At 45.4% G+C, this 14433-nt stretch overlaps 1 long non-coding RNA gene across 1 annotated transcript in view; it reads left to right on the top strand.

The window, feature by feature from the left end:
• Positions 1–14193, top strand: part of LOC132248442 (uncharacterized) — an 83341-nt gene extending 69148 nt beyond the window's left edge. The window contains exon 3 of the long non-coding RNA XR_009459637.1: positions 14032–14193. This is a non-coding gene — a long non-coding RNA (uncharacterized LOC132248442). The remainder of the gene's footprint in view (positions 1–14031) is intronic.
• Positions 14194–14433: the final 240 nt, after the last annotated feature.

Genomic DNA, 14433 nt, shown 5'->3' with positions numbered 1-14433 from the left:
GCACTCAGTGACAGTTCACCTTAGCCTGTTGCACCCAACAGAGGAGAGCTGCTGTTCTTGGACTTGGAGCAGCACCATTGTCAAAGTAAATGGGGAATGTCATTCAGTGAAGGTATTTCTAGTGGGGACCTGCAGTGTTTTGTTGTTGGCTTGGTGCTACTCAGTGTGTTTATTAAAGATATGGAAGAACATAGTTACTGGAAAAATATGCAAGTGACACAGATGTTTGGAGCATGAAACAATGATTGAGACAGGCCAATTCTACCAGCCAACCTGCATTGCATAGTGAGGTGGGCCTCTGTGAACATGTGTTTTAACCTAGCCATGTGTAAAGTTATACAAGTAGGGACACAGATGTGTTTACAAGGTCTATTTGGCTATAAGCTAGAATGTAGTGACCGTGACAAAGACTTGGATAGCATCAGATACGAGATAGACGTGAGCTCTTAATGAAATGCTGTTACTAAGTGTTTGAACTCTAGCCGAAAATATTAAGCATTGTTATTTTCTCTGTGAATGTCAGTGGTGAGACAATTACTGATATGCTGTCCTCCAAGTCTCCATCCCCACTCAAAAAAGATATAGAAAAATTGAAATGGGCTTAGACAAGAGATACAGGAATAATCCAATGTCTGGGAACCATGCCTTATTATGAGAGACTTAAGACTTAAGACTTAGTTTTATCTGAGAGAAGGTTAAAGGATCACTTGATCATAGTCTGTAAGTACCAACATGGGATAGAGATTTCTGGTAGGAGACAGGTCTTTAATCTAGGAGAAAAAGGCATAACAATATCCATTTTGTGGAAGAGGAAATTTTTTAACACTGAGGGTAGTTAACTGTTAGAGCAACTGAGAGAGGCATGAGGTGGATTCTTCTTCATTTGAAATTTAAATCCAAACTGGATGCCTTTGGAAAGGAAAGTAGAAGTTATGGGTGTGATACACCATTTAGTAGGTGAAGTTTCTTCCAGCCAGAAAATCTATAAATCTCTTATACTGTGGTATCACTTGTAAAACATTGATTTTTTAATATATATTAATATTAACTGTTTCTGCCATTGCATGGTATATTCCTCTGAGTCATAAAATGTTTAACAATTTTACAAGTTAAATTACCTATTGGAATATAGATCCTCATTCATAATGCAGGGTAATCCGTTTTGCTGTCAGGTCAAGAGAAGTTTTCCCCAAGGTAGTGTTAAAATAGCTATGGACTATGCAATCCTCACTCAAAAGTATTATTCTTTAACATGTATACAGCAGTAGCTCCTACAGGCCACAACCAGTGTGGACCCCCATTGTGCTAGGTGCTCTCCAAACAGAAGCCATGACAGTCCTTGCCCCAAGGAGCTTGCAGTCTGTAGTTCCCTGATTATGTTAGCATCCAAAATGGAAAATGGAAGAGCTAAAATTTTGCTCCCAGTGGTACTGCAGGAAAATAGAGGAACATCCATAGTGTTCTCCTGTGAGACTTTCCTGCTTCTCCATATGCTCATAAAAAAGACTCTTTCAGCCCATCCCGCCATATACATATCTATGCTTGCTGACAGCATATCATCAACAAGCTCTGCAAAAATTTGGCCTAAGAATTTTTTTGCATAAAGCCAGTGCATCGTTTGAGATTATTCTTCGCTCCATTTAGTTGTCTAAATTCTGCTTCTGCTTGATGCTTAAAGAAATGCCTGCCAGCCAGGACTGTGCCCTTCAGGGGAGGACTTCAAGGCTTACTGAGATTTCCATTGCAAATGCATTGTTTTTAGCACAGGTTAGATGTTAATTTACATTTCAGAGATCTCAACAAGCAGGGTGTTATAGCATAACAGTCTGATTCACCATTTAGCTCTTTCTCTTTATGAGAAACGTTGATATAGTAACTGCCCCCACGTGTCCTACCATACATTTGGATTATGCACCAGAATAGCAGTGTTCTGAGTAACTCTTATGTGCACTGTGGTTCTTGCCTGATGTCCTGGATGACATTTCTCATCACTAGCGTTGGCACTTCCTTCCAGATTCAAAGACTCTAAAATAGCTATAGTAAATCTGGTGATCCCTATGCCATTCCTGGTCCATAAAGCGTGGTATTCTTCCCTACAGAGTATCTTGTTCTGTTGTCTAAATCTTGATATACCAAGTTGTTGGCCTCTTCCCCTTGACTCGCTTCGATAGTGGAGATTCTAACCCATCTGTTCTCTTTGCTTTGGTAGATAGTGCCCATACTATCTACTACCAAAGATGTACTTTTCTTTGTCCCATTCCAATGGATCTCACTTTGTAAGGGGTGATGGGATTAATCCAAATTTACAGAAGTACAATAGGAATCTCTGCACAGAGGCAGTTCATAATTTTTCTCTCGCATTTGCCCTCTCTTTCATTATCTTCTCTAACAATTCTTCTCTCCCGTCTTTTTTTTTATGTAAGATACTTTTATGGCTCCAATAGTATCTGGCCACCTCTTAGTCTGTAAGGTATGAACAGGTACGTAGGAAAGTTCTTTTAGGCCCACTTAAAGAAGGTGCAGAGAGATTGAATGACTTCCTGGAAGTTGCAAAGAAAGTCTGTGGCAAAGCAAACTGCTGAACCTATCTCCTGATTCCTAAGCTAGAAGACTAAACCTTGGACCATCCTTCTTCTCCTTACCACCATGTCCTTGTAGTCCCATACTTCTTTCCTCCATTCCATCATCCTTCTGACAATTATTCCACTGCCCATCTCCTGAAAAAGCTGTAGCACAACTGGAAGCTGCATTCCACATGTTCACAATATCTATTGTTGAGGCAGTTTCAACAGGACAAAGTTCGCCTTCTCAAGAAACCTGAACCTTTAGAAGAATGGCAGGTTCCTAATACCTAATTAGAGGTGTTCAGATCTAGACCACTTGAGACTGTATTGAGAAAGGGATGGTATTATGGGGATCGTTTTCTGGTGTGGTTAGCAGAAAGACCCTTGCTTCACCTAAGAGAGAGAGGGACAATTTTCCATCTGGGCTGCTTAGTAGAAATGCAATGATTTAAATAAATGTAAATAGTTGTGAGGTCAAGATGGTTGGAAACTTTTGTGTAGAAAAATGCTGCTATCTTCTGAACTGCATAGGTAGAGTAAGCGTTAGGCCTGTGCGAAGCGACTAGTATTCGCTTTGGATTCGGATTCGGCCAATTCGAGGGACAGTGATTCTATTTGGGGATTCGAATCACTGTACTGAATTGATTCAGCTGAACCTGATTCAGAGATTCAGCCACTGCCTAATCAGCCGAATCTCCAAATCACACAGGCCACATCCCCTGCCTGCTCTCAATGGCTGCTCTGCCCAGCCCCAGCTTCTGGCTCTTTGAAAAAAGCAAGCTTCCACTCACCAACTCGTGCCTGGTGGGAGGTGATCTCCACTGCCCCCCACTGCTCTGTGCTGCGGGTGGGGGGGTGCTCTCCCACGGGCCCCCAGAAGCCCCAAGGCTGCTGAAGCAGCCAGTGAGTTCAGGGTTTTTGTTTTTTTTAAAGGGCCGGGAGCTGGGGCAGGCAGGGCAGCCATGGTGGGATGGGGGGAGGTTGGGAGAGCAGGTGGGGGTTAGGGGACTCATGGCAGAGCAGCGTGGGCCAGTGGGGGGCAGCCAAGGTCACCCCTCCTGCCTGGCAGCACCCAGTGAGTAGGGGCTTTTTTTTAAACAACCAGGAGCTGAGACAGACTGGAAGAATGGGCAGGGGTCAGGGAGCACTTGGGGGGGCTGGGGGAGCAGGCGGGGGATGGGGTCTGGCAGGGGTCCCCCATGGTCCCTTCCCCCCTTCTCCAGCCCTCCGCTGCCCTCACCCCCACCCCCTACTTACCAGCACAAAGTCCGGGTCCAGCTCCCTGCTGCAGCCAGCGGGGACTGCCCAAATTGCCAAAGCTCTCCGAATCTTTTCCAAATCGATTCAGGAAGCTTCAAATCGATTCGGACCTTTTAATTGGTCCCCCGATTCAATTCAGATTTGGAGATTTGGCCATCAAATCAAACTGAATCTCCTCCAAATCAAATCAGCACCTGAAGCTTCACACAGCCCTAGTAAGTGTGCCTGGGGGAGACACCTGTGTGCTCACAAGGAGCTGGCTGTGATTCAAAAACCAGATGTCCCTGGGTTAATGTGACTATTTCTGTTTAATTTGAGCTATTGCTTATACCCTGGAGAGGGAAAATAACTAGGTGGGTGGGAAAAGAGAGGTACTTCTGCATAAGGCTCAGGATACCTGCGAGAAACAACCAGGTATAAAGAGGGTCTTTTTCATCAATCTGACTTGTAGTACCCACTAGTTCAGTAGTTATCAGGCATGTCTGCACTGTAGTATCTTTTTAATCCATTTTCTGGAGCTTCATAATAATAATTGTCACTTGGAGATGGGACTTTTCATCCAAAGCTATTATAGGATTCTGGTCTCTCCAGACAGTTTAAAGAAGTTCTGAAGATATCAGTAACGTGCGTGTCAGCTCAGTGGAGGGCGAGAAACAGTGCATTCATTTTAATTTCCCTAGACAAAAATAGGCAATGGAGAGCAAATTGCACATGAAAGTTCTCCAAGTGGGGAGATAAAAATAAAAATTTGAAAGAAATCATCTGTAACACAGCAAAAAAAAAAATCGTCTCCTAAATCACCCACTGTTGCAACCTACCTCAAGATCAAATGCACTGATACTCAAAGCAGGAGAGAACAAGAAAACTCCTTTTACATTCACACAAAAAAAGACACCAACTCTTTTTTGCTGACTCAAAGGAAGGAGGAGTCTGAGTTGAGATAAAAGATGTGTGCCATGCGACTTAAACAGCGACTATTCCTGTAACTAGAGTGGAGTCAGATGCTGGTAGCAAAGAGAAAGTAAGATGTGATGGACTGGCTCAGACTGAAGGGAAGAAATGCCTATAATATGAAGAGAGTCTTAGTTTTTCTTTGATGTTTCCTACTATCATTCAGTATAATCTTGTCTGTTTATGTACTCCTCTGGCCTTCATTACTGTAGTATCTGAGTGCCTCTCAAGCACTAAACATTTATCCTCACAACAAGATAGTGAGGGAAGGAAGTCTTAGCCCCATTTTTTATAGATTTTCTTATAGACTGAGGTACAGAGAGCTGAAATTGCACCTGAAGATATGCAGTCTTATTCCACGGTTGAACAGTACTTCTGGGGCAGAGCCAAACCCCAAACTTAGATCTTCCATGTGCCTTACTCATGGGCCTATTCTTTCTTTTATGTCACCAGTGCAGTGGGATTCACCACTATACAAAATTAGACACCTCTCAGTGAAAAGCAGGGTGAAGAACTGTATCATATGCAGTGATGTATTGTTGCTTGAACTGTGCACACTAAATAAATGCAGTTGTTTCACATGCTCATGGCTAGTACAGAACCATTATACAGTACAGGGTATATTTTCCAGCTCTTTCATTACAATAGAAAGCAGCCCCTTAGCTATTTGAGGATTTAAGCTTAAGAGTTAAGTGTGACCCTAGGATTAGAAAGATGTTTGGTTCACATCTTCTGGCATGCTGACCTGTGGATTAGCAGTGCAAGGGGTAATGTTTCCCCTAGCAAATCTACAGTGCAGAGTAATGGGGATTAGATTGAATTCTGCATAAGTTTTGAAAACCCAACCATTTGCAAAAGAAATTCTGTCTCATCCTAATTCCTGTGGCTCTGTTTATCTCCTATCAGGAACGGAGAGCCAAGTTGGCATACTGAATCATGCACAAAAAAGAGCTTGACTATAAGCACAGATCATGATTTGCATACTTATTAAACTTGACTGCCAGGGAACATTCTGGTTCTTTTGTAAGCACAGAAACAGCAAAAATGTGCTAATAGTGGTGTATCAAATTTGGATTGTAGCCAATCTGTCAATATTGAAATAGTTTGAATATAATGTATTGGGTAAACAACCTGCTAAAAAGTATGAAGTGAAGCATGATTCTAACATGTTGAATTTTAGTCATTTTGTGCATGAGAAACTCATTGAAGATCATGAAGCTGAACACAAGTGTGTAGGTAAGATGGATGTCACACTGACTTTCATATGTTACCAGTGTTGTTGTTTCTTTCTCCTGCAATGAGAAATAGCTCAGCTGGGTGAAGCCTATTTTATTTATTTATATGCTTCTGAGGTTTATATACCACGCTTTCCCAAAAAAGGCTCAGAATAGCTAACATTAAGAGACAAACTAACTTACAAAAGCAGATAAAATATTAAAATGTATATAGCAAAACTCCCTAAACAATCCCCCAATTAGCCTTGCATGCTAAACATCTGCCCAGATAAGACGGTCTTACAGCATATCCAGAAGATGCCCAGGGTTGGCTCTGGCAGGTCTCAAGAGGGGGGAATCCAGAGCTGAGAACAACCTCCCACATGTTTTTACAAAGCAAACTTGGTATATTGATGGTATGTGCAGGAGCTTGCTCTTAGCTGACATTAGGGTTATGATGGAGCATACGGGATAAAGCAGTCTCCTCGGTATGTAGGGCCCAGACTACTGGTGGCCATGTTAGGACTGTTTTTTTGGAGTATATTGTCCAAATGGAAAGGATAGATGTGCCCAATTTATGAAGAATCATGGACTGTGGTCACATTCTCTCTCTCTATATATATCATTTTTGCTCCCACCTCTGGACCGTCTCCATCTTCTCCACATCATTCTTAAATGTGGAGCCCAGAGCTACACAGAACACCCTAGATTAAGTCTAACTGGTGCCACATAGAGTGGCGCCAGCACCTCCCCTACAGTTGCTTGTTAAAACAAGTGGTGATTTGGGGTAAATGCTTGCCAGCGAGTGAATGGGACTGGACCCTCAAGGCCGCTCCCTGTCTAATGTTCCTATATACCTATTAGAAGGCCAATCTATCTCTTAGTAAACCTACATCTTGGTAGATAGCAGCAGCCTCTTCCCACAGCTTCAGTCTAGCAGGCATGCCAGAAGCTGACAACCACTCCTAAACTACAGCGTGTTTCTACCTTCGTGATGTTCCAGGTCTAAAAAGCGAGCTGTTCAGCCCTTCAAGTATACAGGGTCCAGTGAGAACAAGCCTGGTCATAACAAAAGTGATTTTTGCTAGCTCTTGCTCCCAGCCTTTGCCTCTGGTTGAGATCTGATCATCAACATCCAGAAAACTTTTAAATACACTGCAGTTACTAGATAATTACCTTCAGTGTAGGGGCCTGAACCTTACTTCCTGGATATCACTAAGCAAAACGCATTCTCTGGGGTCTAATCCCAATAAAACTCATCTTGCTGGGCTTCTCTTTTGCTGAGCCAAGGTGTTTCTCTTAAAAACTAGCCCAGTACCTCACTCTGCAGTCACCAGTCTGTTTCAGATGGACACAACCGCTGGGTCTCATTTGCTTCCAGTTATAATCCTCATGCTGGGTACAGTCAAAATGCTGTTTCTAGCTGTAAGACCCCATAGAATATGGGGTAATGAAGGCCCATAGGCCTACAGTAATGAAGGCCTATGGGACATGTGGAGCTGCCACTCCTCCATCCCCCCACATACACACCTTGAAGCCAGGGCCACAGATCTCCCGAGCCTTCTCAGTCACTCAGATTAATATACTTTAGACCATATCAAATCTGTGGAATGCTAAAGTGTTAAAGTTATGTAATATGTTATGTAAAGTAATATGTTAAAGTTAAAACAAGCTGTGAGCAATCACACGTTATGGTTTAATACCTTTTTTTGACTTCTAGTGGCTCTGATTTGCCACTGGAGGGATAGTGAGCAGGGGCATGGGTAGGAGCCAGGACACCTGGGGTGCCTATACACGTGCAGTAATTACAGCACATCGGAGCAGACTTGATTAATCAAGTCTGCTGGAATGTAGTAATTACCGCTGTCCAGCAGACTCCAGTGTCACATGTATCAGGGTCCCCATGCTGAAAAATGGTGGCAGGGGCACTTTAAATAAAGCTTGTTTGACAAGCTTTAGTTAAAGTGCGCCCACTACCATTTTTCAGCACGGGGACATTGATACATGTGACACTGCAAGCACTTTCATAGATTTCATAGACATTAGGGCTGGAAGGGACCTCATGAGAGCCGCTCTAATTAAAGTGCTTCCCCCCACCTCCTGGAGCATGTGTATCCCTATCCTGGCTGGGGGGAGGGGGGGGGGTAGCTAGGAGAGCTGCAGTTTACTTGTTTTATCTTCATGGAGCAGACTGAAGTTACCCTAACATGAGTTAGGTAGCATGGCACAAGAGTTAACCCTCACCTAAAGTGGCATAACTGTAAGAAGCTCAGAGGGCACTTAGGATGAGTTAACAAGCTTTAATGTGTGGATACTCACATTTTATAGATTCATAGATTTTAGGGTCAGAAGGGACCTCAGTAGGTCATTGAGTCCAACCCCTGCCCTGGGCAGGAAACTGTCCCAGCTAGGTGCTTGTCCAGTCTCCTCTTGAAGACGCCCAGGGTAGGGGAGAGCACCACCTCCCTTGGGAGCCCATTCCAGATTCTGGCAACCCTTACTGTGAAGAAGTTCTTTCTAATGTCCAACCTAAATCTGCTCTCTGTCAATTTGTGGCCATTGTTCCTAGTTGCCCCAGGGGCTGCCCTAGTAAATAGAGCATCTCCTATTCCCTGCTGCCCTCTCCTGATGAATTTGTTGGCAGTCACTAGATCACCTCTCAGCCTTCTCTTGCGAAGGCTGAAGAGATCTAGGCCCCTCAGTCTCTCCTCATAGAGCCTTGCCTGCAGGTCTCTGACCATACGAGTGGCCGCCCTCTGAATCCTCTCAAGATTCTCCACATCCCTCTTGAAGTGCGGCGCTCAAAACTGGACCCAGTAGTCCAACGGCAGCCTAACCAGTGCCGCATAGAGGGGAAGCATCTCCTCACTGGACCTGTTGTCATGCATCTGCTAATGCATGATAAAGTGCATTTAGCCTTGTTGATCACTTAGTCACATGGACAACTCGTGTTCATCTTGGAGTTAACTATGACTCCAAGATCCCATTGCTCTGCTGCTGAGAAGGTCATTCCCCCAGCCTGGAAGTGTGTTGTGTTCTTTTTGCCCAGATGCAGCACTTTGCACTTGTTTTTGTTGAACTGCATCCCATTTCGTTCTGCCCACTTTTCCAACCTGTCCAGATCTGCCTGGATCTGTTCCCTACCCTCTGGTATATTAACTTTGCCCCATAATTTCATATCATCTGCGAATTTGGACAGGGTGCCCTCTATGCCTTTGGTCAAGTCACTGATGAAGACATTGAAAAGCACCAGTCCAAGGACCGAGCCTTGCAGGGCTCCACTGCCCACATCTTTCCAGGTTGATATCAACCTGTCCACCACCGCTCTCTGGGTGCGACCCCTGAGCCAATTTGCCACCCACCTGACTGTGTAATCATCTACATCAGAGCCTGTCAGTTTATTTATGAGAAAAGAATGAGATACCGTATCGAATGCCTTCTCAAAGTCAAGGTAGATGACATCTACATCGACTCCTGCATCGAAGCATTTTGTGACCTAAAAGAAAAAAGCATTTTGTGGTCATAAAAAGAAACAAGGTTAGTCAGGCAGGATCTACCTGCAATGAATCTGTGCTGATGTCCTTTCAGTATTATTTCCCCTGCTGGGCTCCCACAAATGTTATCCTTAATGATTTTTTTCCACAGTTTTCCCAAGGATAGAAGTGAGGCTATAGTTTCCTGGTTCCTCCCTTCTCCTCTTCCTGAAAATAGAGACTATATAGGCCCTTTTCCAGTCCTCTGGGACCCGACCAGACCACCATGAGTGCTCAAACAGCTGTGCCAGTGGCTTTGCTATGACACTGGCCAATTTCTTTCAGCACCCTTGGACGAAGTTCATCCAGGCCCACTGATTTGAACACACCCAGCCCCTCCAAGTGCCCCTTCACTAAGTCTGCACTAACAGATGGTGGGCTGGTGTCCCTCCTGTGTCTGTCTATGATCCAATTGGGAGATTTGTCTTGGTCTGTGTCTAGGAATACAGATGCAAAGACCTCACTGAAAAGCTCAGCTTTGTCCCCCATCTCTGTCACCAATTGCCCTAGTTTGTCCTGTAGGGGTCCTATGCTACCCTGAGCCTTCCTTTGCTCCCCATATACCTGAAGAAGGAGTTTTTGTTGTCCTTAATTTTTGCCGCCAGCCTAAATTCTAATCCTGCTTTGGCCTTCCTAACTGATTCCCTGCAAGTGCGAGCCAGGGAGGTATACTCCTCCTTGGTAGCTACTCTCTGTTTCCACAGCCTGTATACCTCTTTCTTTGCCCTTAGGTTTTCCTGGACTTCCCTGTTCAGCCAAGGGGGCTTCTTGGCCTATTTGCCCCCTTTTATGCACAATGGGATTGTCTCCTTTTGCGCTCATAGGATCACTTCCTTGAGGAATGACCACCCTTCCTGGACCCCCATTTCGCCAATGCTCTTGAGCTTTAACACCTCACTAACTAATCTCCTGAGCACACTGAAGTTAGCCTTTCTGAAGTCTAGCGCTTCAGCCCTGCTGGTTAGTTTACCCATCCTTTGCTGGATGGTGAATTCAGTCAATTGATGGTCACTGTCCCTTAGGTTACCTTGTACCTGTAGATTCCCCACTAAGTCATCCCATGTAGCTAACATAAAGTCCAGCAAGGCATTTCCGCTAGGGAGATCATATACCTCCTGCGTTAGGTGGAGGTCCTGTTTGCAGGTTAAGAACCTACGTCGTGAGCGGTTAGATTTGGCTGACTGCTCCTCCCAGCAGATGTCTGGGTAGTTTAGGTCACCCATGACAACCATATCTCTCGACCGTATGGCCTTTGAGAGCTGTCTGGAGAATTTCTGGTCTACTTATCCTCCTAGTGTGGCAGACTATTGCAGACCCCCACTACCAAGTCCCTTTCCCGACTCTACCCCCTTGTATCCTGACCCACAGTACCTTAGTTTGGCCCTCCTCTGATCCCATCTTGATTATAGAGGATGTATATTGTTCCTTAACATAGAGAGCAACCCCCACCCCCTTTTTTCCCCCACCCTATCCCATCTGTACAACCTGTAACCCTGAATGCCTACTGCCCAATAGTGAGTAGGGTCCCACCAGGTTTCATTTAGTCCAACCAAGTTGAAGTTGTTGCTTGCAAGCAGGAGTGCAAGTTCCTCCTGCTTGTTCCCCATTAGTGTATTACTGCAGAGACATTTGAGCCCCCTGACGGGTGCCCTTGGTACTCCCCTGTCCTGATGTCTATCGGGCCCCTTAGTGCTTACCTGGGCTGATCCAGTGCATTGCTCATGACTCACTGATCCTAGGTTGCCATATCCTCTGCTTCCCCATCCCCTAACGAACCTAGTTTAGAGCCTTTCATTGGAGATCAGCCAACCTGTAAGAGAACAACTCTTACCTTTAGAAGAGAGAAGAAGAGCATCTCATCCCAGGATGCCTCTCTCATGGAAGTGCGGATCATGGTTGTAGAAGCCAAAACCCACATTATGGCACCAACTCTGGAGCCGCAGGTTGACTTCCCTGATGCAGGCGTCCTGATGCTGACAGCGACCGCTGACCGGAAGCATGGACGAGAAGACCACCTGTGCCCCCAACTTCCTAAGCCTGGCCCCCAGAGCCCTGTAGTCACTCAAGACACGGTCTGGATTACTCCTAGCTGCATCATTCGTGCCCACATGGACGAGGACCATGGGATAGTAATCAGAGGGCTGGATGAGGTCGGGAATCCTCACAGTGATGTCCCAGATCCTGGCTCCAGGTAGGCAGCAAACCTCTCATGCTAGGTAGGCCCCTCTGTGCCTCTCAGGAGGGAGTCACCCACCACGATGACCCAGCATCTCTCCCTCCAGCTGCTCGGTTGTCGCTCAGCCACCCTGGTGTTCGTTACGGATGTGTCTTCTCCTGTGGCTTCCTCTGCTACATCATCCTCCAGTACAGCCAGGGCTTTGTATCTGCTCCCCAGTTGCATTGGAGAAGTAGTCACAGCCGCACGCTCTCTAGCTCTGCAGGTGACGGTCCTGCGCTAGGTGTCAGGTCCTGCAGAGAATGAAAGTATGCATCAGTCTCATCCTCTGCAGCCCTGATCCCCCGCAGCCTGCTCACCTCTGCCTGGAGTTCCCTCATCTGCCCCTCCAGGGCCTCAATCCAGGCACATGTGGGACAGGCAAGGGAACCCCTGGCCCCCACACTACCCCCAGGCCTCAGGGGTCCCACCAGGCAACCCCACAGACAGGGGGCTAGGGCACTGCCAACCCAGCCAAGGGGCACTGCCGACCCACCCTCATAGTAGCCCCCCTCCTCATTCACTTACCTGAAGTCTCTGTCAGACGCTCCCGTGTACTCCTACATGGTGTGTACTCCTACCCACAAACTAGCCTGTGAACTTCTCCCCTGTTAGCAGTCCCTGGTCACAGGCTCCCTGGTTGCTTGGGAAGTCTCCTTGTATACCCTTCTGGGCCTGGGCTGACTCAGGCCCAGGCAGCAATCCCACAGCAATCAATAATCAACACTCAGCAGTCAGGACTCACTCCCAGCTTCTCCGAGCACACACCCACCAAACAAACAGACAGTCAGCTAAACCAAATGTACAGGCAGCTGGACCACTTACCTTTCCTGGGCAGGATCTGGTGCCTGGCATGGCTTCTCTCCTCCTTCTTCCTCCCTCCTCTTGTCTCCAGCAACTGCCTGCAAATTACTCCCCTGTTGGCAGTCCCTGTTTGCTGGCTCCCTGGTTGCCTGGGGAGTCTGCCCACCAGGTGATAAAACACCTTTTCTAGGTAGGGCAGTTGCCTGTCATGCCACACATTAAGTCATCTTTGGGCACATCCCTGCTTGTGTCAATACAGCATCCAGCATTTTTACACATTAAATAAAATAGCTTTGAAAGAAGGTTGGAGACATGGTGAGGGAAATAAAAGATAACCCCTTAATGTTCCTGTTGAACCTTCCTGAGAGCTTTGCAATGTATAGGTGTCATAGGGCACATCTACACATCGCCATATGGCGATGTTGCTACAGTGTCATGCTTTAGCACTTCCTTTGCTTTAGTACTTCCTTTTGAAAGTACTAAAGCACAGCGCAATAGGGTGGTTACTCAGCCGTTAGATTTCTCTGCTATGTTGCTGTAGCGGTGCACTGTAATTGGGGAGCACACCATTACAGCGACATAGCTGGTGATCACGTGTAGACCCGTGTGATTGCTATGTCGCCATAGCGCACCATATGGTGATGTAATGCGTGGCTACATCACCGTAGGGTGACATGTAGGTGCGTCCATAGGCAATTAATCACTCATCTTCTAGTGGTTGCAAGAATTACAATTACAAAAACCTGAAAACAAGTGATACCGCCGACAATCACTGACTGGTTTCAAAAAGTTTGGGAAGTTTTTGTAATGGAAACATTGTCCTATTAAGTCAGTGTTCTACAGGGGAGGGGGCAACATGATGCTTAGTTGGAAATCTGATGGACATTTTTGGAAATTGCTAAAAAAAAAGAATCTTCGCCTTCATCCAAACCAGCAAATTTGAAAACCCTTTTTGAATATTGAAGTGTAAGTTCTATGAGCTAACACTTAAGAATAAATTTAGAATAAAAGTTAAAAGATGAGTAGAACATAATGAGAACTGAATTGTGCAGAAGAGTAGGGAAAAGGAGGGGATGAATTATTGTGTGGAGATGAGGAGACATGGGCGCTTAACATCAGTGGAGATATGTGTTTGGTGTTGCAGACTGAGTGGGGGAGAGGTAGGGAGCATGGGACTTTTGTGGACACTGATTTGGGTTGTAGTAGCACTGTTGATAGGGGATGAACCTCTGTCTTTGTGTAAGTTTTGGGGGATTGGGTGTATCTTTAGATGTTGAACTTGTTTGCTGGGTTGAATGAAATAATAAAGACTATTTTTAAAGGATATAATAGGACTCAGAGATAACATGTACTGTCACAGCTCGAGTCATTCATTTTGGTTAAATACTTTTCTCCTCTCTACAGTAAATATAGAGGTGGGCATGTCTTTTAGTGTTGTAGGCTGCTATAATTCATCCAGCTACATAGAGTGTGGTTTTTCACCTCTGCAGGTCTTAGAGATTCTGTGGACATCAGGGATTTTGCTATACAGATCCTGCTTGAGAAAGATGACCCAACAGCAGAAATAGATGTAACACAAGACAAAGATGATCCTAAGGTAGCATCCAACAGAGCATGCCTTTGTGGACATCTGGGAGAGATACTACATCACAAACAGGTATGTGCTTATTCACTTATAGCTGAAATTCAGGCAAGAGACATAGATTTAAGTGTGTTCTTGAAGCTTATGTTTTTGGCACGCTTCCTGGGATGGTCACCTTTCAAACTGAAGCTTTTTACCCTTGGGGTGATTCTGTTTTCTTTTAAAATGTTAGCAAAAGAACTCGAGCCATTTTCTACACTGAAAAGAGGTGTGTATTTGTGTGTCTGTGCAGGGTGGGGGAACACAACTT

This window comes from Alligator mississippiensis, chromosome 2 (genome assembly GCF_030867095.1).
Source record: "Alligator mississippiensis isolate rAllMis1 chromosome 2, rAllMis1, whole genome shotgun sequence".
Classification (NCBI taxonomy): Eukaryota; Metazoa; Chordata; order Crocodylia; family Alligatoridae; genus Alligator; species Alligator mississippiensis.
This window is presented reverse-complemented; position numbering and strand designations above follow the sequence as displayed.